This window comes from Cynocephalus volans, chromosome 13 (genome assembly GCF_027409185.1).
Source record: "Cynocephalus volans isolate mCynVol1 chromosome 13, mCynVol1.pri, whole genome shotgun sequence".
Lineage (NCBI taxonomy): Eukaryota > Metazoa > Chordata > Mammalia > Dermoptera > Cynocephalidae > Cynocephalus > Cynocephalus volans.
The window spans coordinates 31,555,340-31,575,845 of record NC_084472.1 but is presented as its reverse complement, the minus strand read 5'-3'; the positions used below and the strand labels follow the sequence as shown (position 1 = coordinate 31,575,845).

The following is a 20,506-nucleotide window of genomic DNA, read 5'->3' as shown; positions in this document are numbered from 1 at the left end:
AATGCTGCCCTCCTTCCCTCAAATGATCATTCTCTCTTCTTTCCTTTACTATCTTCTGTGCAAGTCTTCATTCTGTCTTTAAGGTCTGTCCTCCACCTCAATGAAACCATCTGTTGATCAAGTCACTCTAACATCCTACCTATCAATTTCTTTCCCAGCCTCATTCTACTTGATGTCTCAATCAACTTAAATTATTTTTGGAATAGGCAGGCTATAAATAAAATAAAACTTCTCTTGGCTCCAGGGTCATTCCTTGTTCTCCTACTTTTCTGACCATGCTTCAAAGTCTTTTCTACTAGCTCCTCCCCTTCTGCCATAGATCTCTTCTGAGGCCTATAGACGCTATACATGCCCACCTTGGGAAATTCATTAGTTGCACAGCTTCACCCACCATGTGCCAGTGGCTCCCATATTTGTATCTTTTTCCTGGCACTCTCTGGTTACATTCCAAGCTTCTTCAGTGTAGGAATTATGTTTTTCACATTTGAGCTCTAAAATTGTTATGAAATGACTGAAGACAGCAGAAACTCATCTACAAAATAACATCTCTATCCCAATGTTATTCTTTATCATTTCCTAATGCTTTTACTTTTTCCATTATAGCACCAACCACTAATTTATATCATTATATATTTCATTTATTAATTATCTTGTAAGCTCCATGAGATTTTTTATTTTGTTTTATGCTATTACTACAGCACCTTGAATAGTTCTTGGCACAAGGTAGAATAGTTCAATAATTATTCATTAAATAAACAAAAATACCAGAAAACAATACTGTGTGAGAAGGAACAACAGCAATTGAAATTAAAGCATTTTAAGGTGACTATGTTTAGGTATACAGTGGAGATAACTGATTAATTTTAGACTTCTTTAGATCAAATATGATGTTGAAAATTAAAAGGTAACAACAAATTAAGTAAAAACAGAATGTGTAACTTAAAAATCAAAGTTGAAAAAGAAGGAATAAGAAAAGCAATCAATTCAAAAGAAATTGGGAAGGGAATTTAAAAATCATAGAAAAGCCATAAATATAAAAAGCACAAAATTAAATGGTAGAAATAAATCCCAATATCATTTATTAATATTAAGATGAGACAAAATGTATCCAATAAAAAATAAAATGTCTAATTGGATTAAAAACAGAGAAAAAGCTACATGTTATTTACAAGACATACACCAAAACATAAGGACTCAGAAAAGTTAAAGGTGAAAGCATGGGAAACTTACACACAGAAAAGTGAAATAGCTTATTCTGGACAAACCTACCCACAAATAATAATTACAATCTCTGGCCAAAATACAAAAACAACTATTTGAAGGCAATGGTGAGCAACCAAAAGGCATAAATTGGAGAGAAGACAATCCGTGAAAGAGAGGAACTATAGTTGGTGAGATTTGCCTCTATGTAGTTGCTTGCCTGAGGGCAGGTAACAGCCTAAACTGTGCAGGGTAGCTGAAACTCAAGAAGGAAGTCACGATCATACTGGCTTAAGGTATCAAAGAATTAGGTTTGCAGCTAGGAGATCAACTGGAAAGTAAGGCGGGAATTCCTATAAAAGTGGCAACCCCAAAATAGGAGGGCACTTCAAAAAGTTTGTGGCAAAACAGAATTAAAAGATAATATGAACCTTTCCATGAACTTTTTTTTTTTTCTATTCTCTCTCTTTTTTTTTTTTAAATTTTATTTTGCCGATATACATTGTGGCTGATTATTGCTCCCCATCACCAAAACCCCCCTCCATCCTCCCTTCCCCCTCCCCCTCAAAAATGTCCTTTCTGTTTGCTTGTCGTATCAACTTCAAGTAATTGTGGTTGTTATAGCTTCTTCCCCCCCCCGTTTTGTGTGTGTGTGTGTGTGTGTGTGTGTGTGTGAATTGATATATTAATTTTTAGCTCCCACCAATAAGTGAGAACATGTGGTATTTCTCTTTCTGTGCCTGACTTGTTTCACTTAATATAATTCTCTCAAGGTCCATCCATGTTGTTGCAATCATTCGTTTTTATAGCTGAGTAGTATTCCATTGTGTAGATGTACCACATTTTCCGTATCCACTCATCTGATGATGGGCATTTGGGCTGGTTCCAACTCTTGGCTATTGTAAAGAGTGCTGTGATAAACACTGGGGAACAGGTATACCTTCGACTTGATGATTTCCATTCCTCTGGGTATATTCCCAACAGTGGGATAGCTGGGTCGTATGGTAGATCTATCTGCAATTGTTTGAGGAACCTCCATACCATTTTCCATAGAGGCTGCACCATTTTGCAGTCCCACCAACAATGTATGAGAGTTCCTTTTTCTCCGCAACCTAGCCAGCATTTATCGTTCAGAGTCTTTTGGATTTTAGCCATCCTAACTGGGGTTAGATGGTATCTCAATGTGGTTTTGATTTGCATTTCCCGGATGCTGAGTGATGTGGAGCATTTTTTCATATGTCTGTTGGCCATTTGGATATCTTCCTTAGAGAAATGCCTACTTAGCTCTTTTGCCCATTTTTTAATTGGGTTGCTTGTTTTCTTCTTCTAAAGTTGTTTGAGTTCCTTATATATTCTGGATATTAATCCTTTGTCAGATGTATATTTTGCAAATATTTTCTCCCACTCTGTTGGTTGTCTTTTAACTCTGTTAATTGTTTCTTTTGCTGTGCAGAAGCTTTTTAGTTTGATATAATCCCATTTGTTTATTTTTCCTTTGGTTGCCCATGCTTTTGGGGTTGTATTCATGAAGTCTGTGCCCAGTCCTATTTCCTGAAGTGTTTCTCCTATGTTTTCTTTGAGAAATTTTATTGTTTCAGGGTGTATATTTAAATCCTTAATCCATTTTGAGTTGATTTTAGTATACGGTGAGAGGTATGGATCTAGTTTCATTCTCCTGCATATGGATATCCAGTTATCCCAGCACCATTTGCTGAAGAGGCAGTCCCTTCCCCAGTGAATAGGCTTGGTGCCTTTGTCAAAGATCAGCTGACAGTAAGTGTGTGGGTTGATTTCTGGATTCTGTATTCTATTCCATTGGTCAGTGTGTCTGTTTTTATGCCAGTACCATACTGTTTTGGTTATTATAGCTTTGTAGTATAGCTTAAAGTCAGGTAGTGTTATGCCTCCAGTTTTATTTTTTGCTCAGCATTGCTTTGGCTATGCGTGGTCTTTTATTGTTCCATATAAACATCTGGATAGTTTTTTCCATTTCTGAGAAAAATGTCTTTGGAATTTTGATGGGGATTGCATTGAATTTGTATATCACTTTGGGTAGTATGGACATTTTCACTATGTTGATTCTTCCAATCCAAGAGCATGGGATATCTTTCCATCTTCTTGTATCCTCTCTAATTTCTCTCAGCAGTGGTTTATAGTTCTCATTATAGAGATTTTTCACCTCCTTGGTTAACTCAATTCCTAAGTATTTTATTTTTTTGGTGGCTATTGTAAATGGGCAGGCTTTCTTGATTTCTCTTTCTGCATGTTCACTATTGGAGAAAAGAAATGCTACTGATTTTTGTGTGTTGATTTTGTATCCTGCTACTGTGCTGAAATCATTTATCAATTCCAAGAGATTTTTTGTAGAGGTTTTAGGCTGTTCGATATATAGGATCATGTCATCTGCAAACAGGGACAGTTTGACTTCATCTTTTCCAATCTGGATGCCCTTTATTTCCTTCTCTTCTCTAACTGCTCTGGCTAGTACTTCCAACACTATGTTGAATAGGAGTGGTGAGAGTGGGCATCCTTGTCTAGTTCCTGTTCTTAAAGGAAAAGCTTTCAGCTTTTCCCCATTCAGGATGATATTGGCAGTGGGTTTGTCATATATGGCTTTAATTATGTTGAGATACTTTCCCTTTATACCTAACTTATAGAGGGTCTTTGTCATGAATGAGTGCTGTACTTTATCAAATGCTTTTTCAGCATCTATAGAGATGATCATATGGTCCTTGTGTTTGACTTTATTAATATGGTGTATCACATTTATTGATTTGCGTATGTTGAACCAACCTTGCATCCCTGGGATGAATCCCACTTGATCGTGGTGAATAATTTTACATATGTGTTGCTGTATTCTGTTTGCTAGTATTTTAGTGAGGATTTTTGCATCTATATTCATCAAGGATATCGGCCTATAGTTTTCTTTTTTGGTTATATCTTTACCTGGTTTTGGTATCAGGATGATGTTTGCTTCATAGAATGAGTTTGGGAGATTTGCGTCCGTTTCAATCTTTTGGAATAGTTTGTAAAGAATCGGTGTCAATTCCTCTTTGAATGTTTGGTAAAATTCTGCTGTGAATCCATCTGGTCCTGGGCTTTTCTTTGTTGGGAGCCTTCTGATAACAGCTTCAATCTCCTTTATTGTTATTGGTCTGTTCAAATTTTCTACGTCTTCATGGTTCAGTTTTGGGAGCTTGTGTGTGTCCAGAAATTTATCCATTTCCTCCAGATTTTCAAATTTGTTGGCGTATAGTTGTTTATAGTAGTCTTGAATGATTCCTTGTATTTCAGATGAATCAGTTGTAATAGCGCCTTTTTCATTTCTAATTTTGGTTATTTGAGTCTTCTCTCTTCTTTTTTTTGTTAGCCATGCTAATGGTTTGTCAATTTTATTTATCTTTTCAAAAAACCAACTTTTTGATTCACTGATCTTTTGAATTGTTTTTTGGGTTTCAATTTCATTCAGTTCTGCTCTGATCTTAATGATTTCTTTCCATCTGCTAACTTTAGGTTTGGATTGTTCTTGTTTTTCTAGTTCTTTAAGGTGAAGTGTTAGGTTGTTCACTTGCCATCTTTCCATTCTTCTAAGGTGAGCATTTAATACAATAAATTTCCCCCTTAATACTGCTTTTGCAGTATCCCACAGGTTTTCGTATGATGTATCATTGTTTTCATTAGTTTCAATAAATTTTTTGATTTCCTGCTTGATTTCTTCTTGGACCCATATGTCATTAAGTAGAATGCTGTTTAATTTCCATGTGTTTGTATAGTTTCCAGAGTTTCGTTTGTCATTTCTAGTTTTAATCCATTGTGGTCTGAGAAGATAAATGGGATAATTCCAATTTTTTTGAATTTATTGAGACTTGATTTGTGACCTAATATGTGATCTATCCTGGAGAATGATCCATGTGCTGATGAGAAGAATGAATATTCTGAGGTTGTTGGGTGGAATGTTCTGTAGATCTCTGCCAATTCCAATTGGTCTAGAGTCTTGTTTAGATCTTGTGTTTCTCTACTGATTCTTTGCCTAGATGATCTGTCTAATATTGACAGTGGGGTGTTCAGGTCCCCTGCTATTATGGTATTAGTATCTATTTCCTTCTTTAGGTCTAATAGAGTTTGTTTTATAAATCTGGCTGCTCCAACACTGGGTGCGTACATATTTATGATTGTTATGTCTTCTTGATGGATCAGTCCTTTTATTATTAACTAGTGTCCCTCATTGTCTCTTTTTATGGTTTTTAGTTTAAAGTCTATTTTGTCAGATATAAGAATAGCTACTCCAGCTCGTTTTTCTTTTCTGTTTGCATGGTAAATCTTTTTCCATCCTTTCACTCTTAGTCTCTGTGAATCTTTATGGGTCTCTTGTAGGCAGCATATAGTTGGGTCCTCCTTTTTAATTCAGTCAGCCAGTCTGTGTCTTTTGATTGGGGAATTTAAGCCTTTTACATTAAGAGCTGTTATTGAAAGGTGTTGATTTATTCCTAGCATTTTATTGGTTGTTCGGTTGTCTTAGGTGTCTTTTGTTCCTTGCTTTCTGATTTACTGTTTGTTTTCTGTGTTTGTTGGTTCCTCAGGTTGTAGATAGCGTTTCTGTTTGCTTGTTTTCTCTTGATGAATGCCATTTTTATTATACTAGTGGGTTTTGATTTTTCTTGGGTTTTTATGGCAGTGGTAGTTATTTTTCAGGAACCAAACCCAGTACTCCCTTGAGGATATCTTGTAAGGGTGATCGTGTGGTAGTGAACTCCCGCAGTTTTTGTTTGTCTGAGAAATACACTATTTGCCCTTCATTTCGGAAGGATAGCCTTGCAGGGTAGAGTATTGTTGGATCGTGCAGTGGCGACCCCTCAGGGTGTGTGGTTTCTGTCGAGTCTCTGCCTCCCTGGCCGCATGTCTCCCCACTCTGTGCGCACTGTGCTGGGCTGGGACGTGTCTTCTGCAACCCTCGTCTATCAGCTGGGCCTTCAAGATGCTGCTCGGCACCGCCTCGCCCAGGAAGTCTACCAGGTTTCTGGTAGGCACAGACGACCGGTCGCTCTGGGTGCCTTTGTAGCACTGTGTAGATCTTTCTCGGGACTTGTTCACCTTTGTATCCCCCCGGAATGGACCGAATCTAGGGCCTGCCTGCAGCCAGCTCTCCGGCAGGATCAAGTGGACCTGGGAACTCTCCTACCACACTATTCCCAACCAGAAATTGGTTAGGCTTTTTTCCGAACTGGCGGCCGCAGAGATGGTATCTGCCTCCCAGTCTCCATGAACTTTTTGAAGTACCCTCGTATGCATATAAACACTATAATCCTTGCCTAGCCCCTGAACCATATAACACAGGACAAACTCCAGAGGTCCCAAAGAAAAACAAGAGCTAGATGGCTGAAAGAACTGAGCAAAAGCTATCAGCTGTCGCCCAATGCAGAGGACAAATTTTGGAGTTTAAGTTTAGCCACTTAATTGCCTGCTTGAACAACAAAGTACATTCTTTACGAGAAAACAGAATTGAGGGTCACAAAACATATCATCTACAATATCCAATATACAATAAAAAATTACTAGACATGAAAATAAACAGGAAAATATGACTCAGAGTAAAGAAAAAGTACAGTCAATAGATATCGAATGCAAGATGTGCCAGACGTTATAATTAGTTGACAAGGACTATAAAACAGCTACTGTAAATATGTCCTAGAAGTTAATAATAATAGAGAGAACTCACATGAGACAAGTTAAAACTATAAATATAAGAACCATATAGAACCATGTACAATACAAAAATTCAATGTCTGAACTGGAAAATTCACTTGATGGGTGTAACAGAAGATTAGAAACAAGAGAATATAGGGTTGACCCAACATAAAAGACAGATCAAAGACAGATCAAAAGACAGATCAAAACTATCCAATCTGAAGATATGAGATGAAAGAAAATTTTAAGAGCCTCAGTAAGCTATATTACAACATCATAAAATTTAACTTACATAAAATCAGAGTCCTGAAAGGAAAGCACAGAGAAAATGATACAGAAAAGTATCATTAAAAAAAATATTAAACCATATATTAAAAGTACATTAAATAGCTGAAAATGTCCACAATCAGGGGAAAATGATAAAATTGCAAATCTGAGTCCAGTGAACCATAAGCAAAATAAATACAAAGAAAACCACAAGTAGAGTGCATCATATTCACACTGCTGAAAACCAAAAATACAGAGAAAACTTTGAAAGCAGAGAAAGAAAAAAAAGACATATAATGTATGAAGAAAATATGGCTGATTTCTCATTATGTAAAACAGACATTCAGTTAAAGAAACGCCAAAACAACTTATCTGTCACTGACCTGCACTATAAGAAATGCTAAAGTAAGTTCTTCAGGTGGAAGGGAAATGACACCGTTCAGAAACTCAGATCTGAAAGAAGGAATAAAACACCAGAAATGGTAAATATATGAGTAAATATAAAAGCCTATTTTTTTCCCTCTTAATTTCTTAAAAGATGTAAGACTGATTAAAACACACATTATAACTTTGTATTGTACAATGTATTAATATAAAAACGTAATATATGACAAAATAAGAACAAAAGATAGAGGTGTGGGTAAGTGGAAGTGGGAATAAATTGCAAGGGTGTTACATATTATGTGAAATATTATAACCCAGCACCCATTCATATTTAAAGCAAAAGCAAAAGAATACCTGGGAATCTAGAAATAGGAGGGAACTTTGTTAAACTGTGAAAGGATATCTGCCCCAAATCTACAGTAAACAAAATACTTACTGATGAAATAATGGAAGCATTCCCTTTAAAATATGGAAAAAGACAGACAGATGTCTTCTGTCACTTCTTCCTGTCAACAATGTACTTGAGGCCCTTTCCGGCACAGTAAAATAGGAAAGGAAAAAAAAAGAAAAGATTTAAGAATTAGAAAGAGAAAACAAAAAAAGAAATAATGAGAGAAAATCCAAGAAAATAAAGACAATTAGAACAGAGAACTTTTAGCAAGGTTGCTTGATACAAGATCAACATACAAAATTCAGCTGAATTCTTTTGCACCAATAACAACTAGAAAATCACTTAGAAAGACCTAAAAAAAAAATAAAGAGATACCATGCTCATGTGTGGAAGGCTTATTAAAGAAGTAAATTCTCCCAAAATTAATTTATGTACTTAATACAGTCCCAATCAAAATGTCAACAGTTTTTTTTTGTTTTGTTTTATTGGACTTTAAAAGTAGATCCTAAACATGGAAGAGCAAAACCAAGAAAGCCAAAAAAATTTTAAACAAGAAGGTGAGAGAACTCTGTCTACATCTCTCAAGGTATGTTAATTAAATCAGTGTGATACAAGGGCAGAGACAGATTAAAAGATCAATGAAACAAAATAGAACCCAGAGTCAGACCTACATGAATACGCAAACTTGATATATAATAGAGATGGCATTATACAAATCAGTATGAAAAGAATGGGCTATTCAATGAATGTTCATCCACATATAAAATTCTTAGTCACACCATATAAAAAAAAAAAAATTCCAGGTGGATTAAAGATTTAAGGATATAAATCTCTAAAAGTTTGAAATAAAATATGGGCAAATATCTTCATGTCCTTGGTAAGAACTTCTTAAGCAATACTCAAAAAGCATAAACCATAAAAGAATGAATAATTTCTATTACCTAAAAATTAAATTTTAAAAAATACGACCAAAGACATCATAGACAGTTAAAAGATAAGCCAAAGACTAGGGGGCAATATCCACAACACAGATAATGAACAAAAGATTAGTATCAGAATGTATTTAAAACTTCTCCAAATCAAAACAAACAAGAACACACACAATTGAAAAATGGCCAAAGGTATGAAGCGGCAAATCACAGACAAGGAATCATAAGCAGCCAGTGAACATATAAAAATATGCTCAACCTCAGCAGTATTCAGGAAAATAAATTTGACCTCATCAGATTGGCAAAGACATAAGTATTAGTGAGGAATAAAGAAATGATACACTGTTGTTCCTAGTGTAATACGGTACAGCCATTTTGGAAAGCAATCTGGCAATATCTAATAAAGCTAAAGGAAGCATTACCCTGTTACTCAGTAATTCCACTTCTAGGTAATATCCTGGAGAAACTTTTGCACATGAGTGTAAGGAGACATGACTGCAGCATTGTTTATAATGGCCAAAAAAAGGTTACAACCTAAATGTACATCTGTAGAAGGTTAGAAATCTTGATTCTTGTTTGATTTTTAGATAGGGGTTCTAGGTAACGCATGTTTTGGACAAAAGTCCTCAGTTAAGAGACAAGGGTCTACAGCGAGGGAGCAATAGCCCATTAGGTCAACTCTAATCACTGTTTAGGGATGGGATTATGTACTTTGATTACTTAACATACTGATTGTTGTTAAAAGATGCTGAAAGAATTGCTGTAGGGAAAAATGTGAAAAAATGTTTTTGCTAAGGGCAAGCTGTTTGTTGGTGAAAACTTTAGAGACAATTATACTTAGATTTAATCATAAGAATGTAACTTGCTTAAATCATTTAAGGAGAGGTTATATTTTAGATTAGATGATGATCACAGTTTGATCAACTTATAGATTTTCACAAATTGTATTTTGGAATGTCATGATGTTAATTTAAATGATGTTACTAGTTTCTATTGTTTGTTCTACTTAGCTGTAGATAACTTTTGTCATGTTGCCCATGTCTTTGGGTCCTTTGAAATGATTGAATCAACTGATTTTTCTTGTGAAACTTCCTTGTGTTTACAATAAAAATAGAAGCCAACTTTGAATCGGGGCTGTACCCAGTTTTCTCCTTCTAACAGAGAAGTTGCTGAGGCACAGTCCCTCCAGGCTTCTTATTACATTCATGTTGTTTTGAGTAATCTTTTTTGCGTCTGTGTTACACGGTGAGAAGTGTAACATACATCAAGGAAGAAATGGATAAACTGTATAATATAACACTATACGAGAGTACTTCAAAAAATCTGTGGAAAAATAGAATTAAAAGATAATACAAATCTTTCCATGAACTTTCTGAAGTACTCTCGTACAGGAGATATAATTAGTAAACTGAATTATGTGTGTCAATATGAGTAAACAATGTTGAATGAGAAAAAAACAACTTGCAGGATATGCTCTATATGTTCCATTTATATACGGTTTTAAAACATGTTAAAATAAGACAGTGCTACAGACACAAACATATACTGTAAAGAGAATAATATGCATGAGAATAATATATCAAATTCATATTCTTCTGAGTCATTTCTGAAGAGGAAGGGAAGGGCTTCAATTATATCAGAACTTGTTTTATATAAAAGATATAAATTGTGGCAGACTGTTAGTTGTTCACTCAATATCTGCTTTCCTCTTCTTTTTTACAAAATCAAACTGCTGTATTACTAAAAGTGGAAATTTACATCTCTCGGCCTGCCTTGCAGATTATGGTGGCCAATAAGATAAAATCAGAAATCACTGGGTGGGGCTATGGCAAAGGTACTTAAAGGGACTGACTTCATTGGGAGATGGCCCCTTCTTGATCCTGCTGCCTGGAGTGCGAACACAACGGAAGGAGCTGCAAAGACATTCTCTGCAACCAGGAGATAAACCTGGGAAGAAAAGTCAGAAACTAAGAATTGCAAAGCAGAAAGATAAAAGGAGCTGGGTCCTTGGTGACCACACAGCTGCCATGTCCTAAGAGAGAAAAAAAAGAAACCTCTATCTTGTTTAAAACTCCTTTTTGCAGGGTATGGAGGAATGCAGGGATCTTTTAGATGCAGCCAAACCTAATGTTAATGGACACAGAAGGAAATAGGGCAAAATATTAAGATAAGACATAGGGGAGAGGGGGGCTCATGACTTGTCTCTTACCTTCTGCTAACTGTACTTTTCTATAAGTTTAATTTTTTTATTAAAAAAATACTTTTACTTAGATTTTAAACAGAGATTCTCAAATGCTACCCACAAACAACTGCTGGCCCACAGATCAAACTAAAATGCAAAAGTAGCATGTATATTCTATGAGGTGGCCAACCATAGTAGAGTGTGGTTGGAAACTAGAAACTTGCCAACCACACTCCTGAGAGCACAGACAGTTACTATAGTATTGTCACCAGTACTGCCACTGCCAGTTTGGATAACAAACAAGAATGTAAGATCCCACAGTCTCTTGGAGCTGGGCTAGGGATGAGACAGATCAAAAAAAATTTGCAGACTAAATGGAAATTTCTGTTGTCACTCCCTTTTGTCTATTTTTCCTTCTCCATGCATTCCCCAGAGCTCAGTGCCATACTTTTCCTCATCCACGACTGGATCATCTGGGAGGAGAGAAGAAAGAAAAAAATACCAAAGCACAGAGTACTCAGATGAAATTTTGGTTGTCTTTTACAATTGCAAACACGAAAGTTCTTTTGAGAACTACTTCCCTTAAAACACTGATGTTACTTGGAATATTAACTTAAGTACCTTCTGGGATCTAAAAAGTTTCAAGTTTGCTTATCAGACCAAATAAAAATAGAAATTTGGGGTGATGGCAGATTGGCCCAAATAATGACCTGAAATATTTAGTTACCACTGAAAACAAAACAAAACAAAAAACCTGTTCATTTCTGAGGATGCTATAGAAAGATAGTGTTCTAATTAGTCATGAGCAATTTGGTACATTAGTTTTTGTATTACTGCTTTTCCTAATTTGGTTTCTGTTTTATTTAGTTTTTCCCTAATGGCATGTAACTTATTTTCTTAGTTTATAACCTTACCAATTGTTCTGCATTCTCTCGCTAATTTTTCTGTAACTAAGCTACTGTCTGCCTCGCTCCCTCAATTCAGTCTTCTTTGTAGTCTCAGACTGGTCCCACATTGATACTAGCTAAGATCCATTCTAAAGGATGACATTTCAAGTGCCTTTTCAGCTCTTTGGGAAGCAGATTATAGAATTTGCTTCCTGCTCTCAGAATCAAAACAAAACCGTGCGATTAAGCTGTCACTTACTTAACAGTGTAATAGAAAGCTAACAAGTAAACTGTCGGGGAAAAAAAAAAATCCCTGAAACAATCCTGCTATTTAATTCACATCAATAACTCAAAATATTTCTTCTGCATTATTTTTTAAAATTCCACCTCACTCTCAAAATTGTATTTTACTAAAACCTCTAAACACTTGGATTATCTCTCCTTTCCTTCCTATATATACTAAGCAGTTGCCAGTTGCACATGTTTGTCTTTATTGCTGATAAAAACTAAAAGATTAATTTTTTTTGCAGATGACATTTCTCCACTTGAGCATTAGAGAATTTAAGAATTAAGTTCATCCATGAGTAGACTTTTCCAAATACACATTACAGCTTGATCTCAAGCTTCCTTCTAACAACCATAAATTCAAGAGGAATAACTAAAATTCTTTAAAGGTATATTTAACCATAATCAAACAGCATATATATATATATATATATATATATTTTGTCTTTTTCGTGACCGGCACTCAGCCAGTGAGTGCACCGGCCATTCCTATATAGGATCTGAACCCGCAGCGGGAGCGTCGCTGCGCTCCCAGCGCCGCACTCTCCCGAGTGCGCCACGGGGTCAGCCCAAACAGCATATATTTTTTAATAAATAAAAAATAACTTACAGTTTTAGAAGTCCTAACAGTGCTGCACATAACACTATCTCATTGCAAGAATAAGATCAAAGAACAGTTAATTTAACTATAACTTTCAGTTTTACATTTTGCTGTGCTGTTAACTGTCCTAGAGTATGGTGCCTGATCCACACTGCCCCCCCCCAAAAGAATAGCAAAGCAGTTTTAAAAGAGAAGATTAAACTTCACCTGATATAGCAAAGTTTACAGTTTCATTAAAAAGAACCCTAATCTTAAGGAAGAGTTATAGAAAGGAAAAGAAGGAAAGGAAGAGAAATAATAATTTTTTTATAAAAAAATATTGTTTTATTTCTTCCTAAGAAGAGCTTTCTCGTAAAAAACAAAAAACAAATGTAATGTGCAGACCTTGTTTGACTTTTGAATCTACAAACCAACTTAAAAGGAAACTTTAGGGACCACTGGGGAAATATGATTATTGACTGGGTATGAGATGATGCTAAGGAATTATTGTTACTTTATTGGGAATGATAATGGCATTGTGGTTATATTAAAAATGTTCTCATTTAAAAAAGATCCATACTGAAGAATGTTAGAGGTAAAATGACATGATGTCTTCTACTTTAAAATACTTGAGCTGGGGGGTGGTGAGAGGGGGACATCAAGAGGTAAAGCATGAGGCAAAATCTTGGTCTCTGTTGAATCTGGAGGATGGACACAGGTTCAAAGGGGTTTATTTTACTATTCCCTCTGCTTTTATATATGTTAGAATTTTTTCAAATACAAAGGTAAAACAAAGAAGTAACCATTAAATGTGTTTCAGATAGCTAAAAGCTAAATTAAGATTACCAATGATTTAACACGCTACTTTGGCAGGCCAAATACTGCACACACTGGTGTTTTGTGAACAAAGTCAAGGCATGTGTACATTTGTTCACTTAAATTTATTAAATATCTATTTACTACATACCAAGCATTTTATCAGACCATGGGAGAACAAAGATAAGTTAGACAATGTCATTGTCCTTAAGGAGGAGACAGTCAATATGAATACCCGTGATAAAGGATTCTTGGTGGTCCAATAGAAGGGTTGAGAGACAGTAGCCACAGACAGAAGATAGGAGTGGGAAGCTGTCTGAATGCCTGCAATGTGCCATATGCACTACATTCTTATATCAATGCTGCTCAAATGGGAGAGAAACTACTCATAAAGTTTTGTTTGTTTTCATACCAGACCCTACCCCAGCATAAATGAATAAGAATCTATGGGTATGAGATTCCTCTATGGATTAGAGAATACATTAGAGAATTTCATCCTAACAATAACTCTCTCAATTGGGTTTTATCTTCATTTTTCAGCACAGGAAGCTGAAGAATCAGAAGTTGTAGGGATAGGCAGAACATCAACATTTAGAGAACTGAAGGCCTGAGAGGTCACAGAAGAATCTCGAGAGTGGAATCATACAAAGGAGGATAGAGTTCTGAAAAAGGAGTCATGGACAATGTCAAATGCTATAAAGGTTAAATGACACTGGAAGCTATTTTTGTCAAGTATTCAGCAAAGCACCTTGAGTTTGGTGATTTAAACACACCAAAACATCACAGGGTTTTACAAACTGTGCTAAGTAAAAGAAATTAAGCAATTCAGGGTGAGGAAATTTAAAGCCTTAGTAGTAGTCACATTAGCCATATACAATGCAAGGCCAAATTAAAAATACCTAGAGTTCCCAAAGCAATAATGGCTACCTTTCTTTTAGTAGGATATATGTTAAAGGAGGAGAATGAAATCATAGCAACAATTACTGAGCACTTACACGAGACTATCACATACTAAGGACTTTCACGAGAACTATGTACTATTATGCTCACCATCCTACAGACAAGAAAACTGACACTTCAAAAAGTGAGGTAATTTACCCAAGAACACACAGATTACAAATGTCAAGGCCAGAATTCAAAATTAGTCAAGTCCCACTAACCATGGTAAAACCCATGAATCTGTACCCTTTATATTGTCCACCTCTAGAATTTACATAAATGGAATCATGCTAAAAGGCATTCTTCTGTTACCTTTTTAATTGAACATTGTTTTTGAGACTCATGTATTAATGTTGATGTATTAATAGTTCATTAACTCTGGTGTCACAGAGCAGGGGGCAGCAAACTACTACTTTTGCAAATAAAATTTTATGGGAACACAGTCATGTCCTGATGGAGTTTGTATGTGTTGTCCCCTCCAAAACTCATGTGGAAATTTGATCTCCAATGTGGCAGTGTTGGAAACTGATTGAGTCATGGGGGTGGATCCCTCATGAATGGATTAATGCTCTCCCTGGGGGAGGAGGGGTAGTGAGTGAGTTCTTGCTCTATTAGTTCCTATGAGAGCTTGTTGCTTAAAAAGACCCTGGCACCTTCTTTCTCTCTCGCTTCCTCTCGCCATGTGATCTGCTTGTACCCCCTGACTGCCTGCCACTTTCTGCCATTGAGTAGAAGCAGTCTGAAGCCCGTGCCAGATGCAGCTGTCCCAGAATCGTAAGCCAAATAAACCTCTTTTCCTTATAAATTACCCAGTCTCAGGTATTTCTGTTATAGCAACTCAAAACGGACTAAAACATATCCATTCATTTATGTATTGATAATGGCTTTTTTTTTTCTTGTTTGGTATTATAATAGCAAAGGCTATTATAATGTGACTGAGACTATATGGCCTACAAAGCCTGAACTACTTACTATCTGGCCCTCTGCAAAGTTTGCTGGCCTCTGCCATACAGCATTGCAGTGGTATACTTGACACTGTCCAATTTTTACAATTCTGTCAATCTAGTTTTAATTTGCCTTTCTCTGATTACATGTTTAGTGGCTATTCGTTTTTTTGTCCATTTATTTTTTTCACATGTATATATGTATGTGTATTGACATATATATGTGTGTATACTACTATGATTTAAAAAATACTTTGTATGTATTAGAAATATCTTCCATTTGTGTACTTGTGACTAGTTTTTATATTCTTTTTCATGTAAACAAAACCCGCACATTTTAATTTTAACATAGCCAAATTTATTAACCTTTGCCTTCAACAATTGGGCTTTTGGCATCTAGTTAAAGCCTGAGGTCAAAAATACTCTCCAATATTTTATTGTGAAGATTTAAGTTTTGCTTTTCACAATTAAGTCTTTGATCTATACGGAACTGTTTTTTTTAAATACGTTGTGAGGTAAGGAACCAAATTTTTTCCGTGTGGCTAACTAATAATCCCAATACTATTTAAAGAGCATTCCATTTCCTTATTTGATTTGTAACACCAGCTCTGTCATATATCAGGTTTCCATGTATGTACAATTCTGTTTTTTGCCTTAATTTCCCTCCATTATTTATTTGTCTATCCTTGCCCTACTATTATACTATCTCAATTATTAAAGTTTTACAATAAGCCTGAACATCCTATAGGACAAGCACTTGCTTCAGGAATATCTTTGCTATTCTTGATCCTTTCTATTTCCAAATAAATTTTAGAATTGTCAAGTTCCACAAAAACAAACAAAAACCACACCCTGCAGGGATGGGGGTGAAGGGGGAGTTGGAAATAGCAATGAACTTATATATTAATGGCAGGTTGATAATTAATAAGAAACAGTTTTTCTCCTTATGAATGTGGTATGTCCCCACATTCGTCTTTTTTAATGTCCTTCCATACATTTTTATAACTTTCTATTTAAAGATCTTGCCTCCTCTTTTTATGTTTATTACTAGGTAGCCACTTTTTTTTACTATTGTAAAATATTTTTATTACATTTTTTATTATATGCTGCTAGTTATATTATAGTTATATGCTAGTTATATTATATGCTTCTAGTAACAGAACAGATTTTACTATATCGATCTTATATTTAGCAACTTACTTAACTATTATAAGTCCTACCTGTGGACTGTTAAATTTTCTATGAAGATATTCATATTGACTCTAAGAAATAAAATTCTTTTTCTGCATCTTTTAGGATATAATTTTTTAACTTTCAACTGCTCATGTGGACAATTACACTAATAGACTTTCTAATGCAGAACCAAGCTTGTCTTTTTGGAATAAATCCTTTGTTGTTCAGTATGTAGTATTTCCCTTATCCATTGCTAAATTCAGCTTGCCCAATTATTTTTGAGGCCTCTTGTTCTTTAGCCATATTTTTATATTCTCTAACCATATTAAACATTTATTTTATATTCTATAACTGACAACTAGAATATCTGCACTGGTTAACTCACTGTGGCTTATTTGAATTTTTTTTTTAATTGTGAACTCATGTTCCTGGAAACTTTAAGTGTCAATTCTCTGAGGATTGTGTTCCTATATTCCTCCAGAGAGGATTTGGTTTTTGACTCTCAGTTGTAACAACCCGAGACCACTTTTCACTAAATTCTTGGCTAGTTTTTTTTGCGGGGGATGGGGGGCAGTGCCATTCAGGTGGTATGAACTCTGACTCCAAATCCAGTTAAAGTAGACAACTTGTAGTTACAATTTCTCAGGGAAGACTATTTTACCCTTCCAATGAAAAACAAGCTGAGATAGGCAACCCTGTTACCCTACTTCTACTCTCCCCACTCCACACTTCAACCCTTGCACTATGGGATAGGTTTTTTATTTTTTCCTAGTTTACGTGCTGATTTTTTTCAGGGAGTGTTAGACTTACACAAAGGTCTCTGGATCTCACTTCTTACCTTGCTTGATCCCTTGACTCTGTCTAGTTACCCCATGGTCACCATGTAAGAGCCAAAGCTATAGGCTTCCAGGCAAACCCCAGCACATTAGCCAGTATCACAAGCTTACCTCTCTCAATTCAAAATTTCTTGTTTTTGGCCTCTGAGGAGTTTCCTTACTTCTTGTCAGCTCAATCATGCATTTAAAAGATATTTTGAATATTCAGTCCAGTATTGTAATGTTTCATAATGTGGGACTTTTAAAAAGTCTCTAATCTGTCACACTTCCAGAAACAAAAGCCTCTTAAAGTTCTGAATAGTATGCCAGCTTATTTTTCCCCCAAAGAAATGTATCTCATCTAAAAGTCAAATGAAAAATTCAATTAACAAATATGTGCCAAACACTGTTCTAGGCACTTAGCACATATCAATAAACTAAACAAAGAATAATGCATTCAAAGTACCTATGTGGGAGGAGAGAGCAGACAGCAAACAATAAACCTAAGTAAACTGTATTATATCACAGAAGGTAATAAGTGCATAAGAAAGAAAGAAGAAATCGAATAGTCAAGTAAGGAGGATCAGGAGTTCCTGGCAGTGAGCAGGATGCAATCTTAAACAGGGTAGCTATTACTAAAACATTTCATATTTTCCACAACATACCACCAATTAATTGTTATTAAATATAAACTTGTAAGAAACTATGGGTATTTTCCTCTTCTCTTGGTGTGAGGTAGGATGGAAGGTAGCCTAAAGATAAGTTAATACTACATGATCCATCTATTTCAAAGAAATTGGGACATACTTTAATATTAATATATAATTGAAGATGCTGCTCAAAAATTTATGATGTTACCTATTTAAAAAAATAAAATTAAAATAAATGAAATTTTAAAATAAACATAATAGGATCAAAGTAAGGACTTAATGTTTAACTGAATGAATGATTAAATGAGCAGAATTGTCTTTCATATTTCTAAAGATAATTAGAATTTAACTGGCAGCACTATAGGCAGCTCTTTTAAATGTTAAACCTAATCCAAAAGGCAACTTGTACAATTTTATCTCATTCTATCTTTTATTTATAACTCTTTAAAACAGGTTTTTTCTCTTTTCATAAGAATCATGTATGAAACTGAGTTATTAAATCACACCTTAAAATAACTTAACTCCAAACCCAAGACATTACTTTCCAGGCTTGTAATTATTTTCACTGCTTTTCTCTTTATCTCTCAATTTTTCCCTCTGTCTCTTAAAAGGTAGACAATAAAGCTACATCTCATATTTTTTATAAACTCTGTGTTATAACTATATACAATAAATGATCTCTTTCTTAATGATACTGGTAATAAATAATGACGGTAATAAGGCCACTTCATGTTGTCTGTCAGATAAAACTCCCAAAAGGCAGGGCCTACGAAACTTAGAAATAGGATTTTCTTATAAAAACAGAAGCTTTACAGGAAACTTCTGTTGTAATCCCTCCTTTTTCAAGACAAAAAAATTAGAAACAGTTTCACAAAAACACAAAATAGACCAAGTTGAAAGAGTTTCCTCAAGCAGACAAATGTGGCATTTTAACAGGGCAACATAATAAAATCAGCTACTGGTGATGCTGCTTAAAGCTCCATCTTACTCTCGCCGGTTGCCATTCTCCTCCACTGTCCAGACCGTGAGAGCTCCTGTATTTGGTAAGTAAAGTTAGACTTCCCAACTCCTCAAATCTAATTTCCTTCACCTCCTTACTTTTGTGTGATTATGTATTGGACCTTGACTACATTTTTATTTTACATACTCTCAGATGTGCAAAGAGAGCAAACTATCTTTTAAAAACACGAGTTAGATATTTAACAACATCAATATTTCTACAATATTGCTGCAAATTACAGTAAATTTTCTTACTGACTTAAACAAAATTGGAAAAGTAAACCCCGGAAACAAAATAGTCTTGGCTGGCAGGTTAGCTCAGTTGGTTAGAGCATGGTGTTGATATGACACCAAGGTCAAGGGTTTGGTTCTCCATACTGGTCAGCTGCCTAAATACATAAATAAATAAATAAATAAAAGTCTCTGTTTACAATTAAATTTTTTGTGTGTGAAAGCAAACCAACAATCACATACTTAAAGGAAAATAGCCTTGATAAAATATTAATATTTATATTTCAACGCTTAAAATGTTAGTAGTAAGCAATGACATATTAAAAAGCCATGAAGTAAAATACCAAAAGTTGAACTATGGTACAGAGTAAAAAATCCCCACAGTGGAGCACATGATTAAGACATCCTGGACCTGTGGCTCTGGTCTAAATAATTAAAAAGTAAGAAAAAAAGAAAAGACAAGAAAGGAAAAGAAAATTCCCACAATATGCTCATCTGCCTCACTCACTCTCAAGCAATATTTCCACCCTAGAGGTATTAATCCCTTGGCCGATTTAGTATCTTACCCAAGGAATGAGAAAGAAAGTGAAAGGCATGGCTCCAGGGACCTCCCCCTCCTCCCTACCCCCAGAACATATGCAATTTAACTCAAACAGCTCCACCTTTATCTGTTCCATACACTGGAGCTTGGTAGAAGATATTAATTGAATCTATAGTCCTGTTACTAAAAAGTTTGAAAACCATCCACCTATAGCAGCAATTCTTAAAATGTAGTACAGGGACCTCTCCCCTCCTCTGTGAGTCATCAAGACCCTGTCAAGAGGTCTACAAGGCCAAAACTATTTTTATACCACACCAAGTCATCATTTGCCTTTTTACTCTCATTTCTTTGTAAGTACTAATATACGGCTGAGTTCCAGAGGCTGCATGATGTGATATCAATAGACTGAATAGGAAAGAAAGTACGAGAATCCAGCTACGAGAAGCTAGATTTTAATGAGATCTGCACAAATGTAAAACAATGTCACACTTCTCACTGATCTTTTTGTTTTAGCAGTTAATTTTCATAAAAATACACTTATATTAACATGTAATAGATTTATTATTTAAATGAATTAATAATTTTTAAATTTCTAGGTTATCTTTAAT

At 35.2% G+C, this 20,506-nt stretch overlaps 1 protein-coding gene across 4 annotated transcripts in view; it reads right to left on the bottom strand.

Annotated features, from left to right (window-relative positions):
• The window catches only part of GALNT1 (polypeptide N-acetylgalactosaminyltransferase 1), a 127,718-nt gene that overhangs the window by 86,597 nt on the left and 20,615 nt on the right, over positions 1–20,506 (bottom strand). For 2 of the 4 annotated variants that reach the window (XM_063077070.1, XM_063077072.1), the window contains exons 2-3: positions 7,973–8,065; positions 7,536–7,605 (exon numbers count right to left, since the gene is read on the bottom strand). The exons of 1 other annotated variant lie outside the window; for it this stretch is intronic. The gene's annotated coding sequence lies outside the window, so the exon portion shown is untranslated. Of the gene's footprint in view, positions 1–7,535; positions 7,606–7,972; positions 8,066–10,708; positions 10,787–20,506 lie in introns of those variants that run through there. One more of the 4 variants, XM_063077071.1, reaches the window with a different exon arrangement.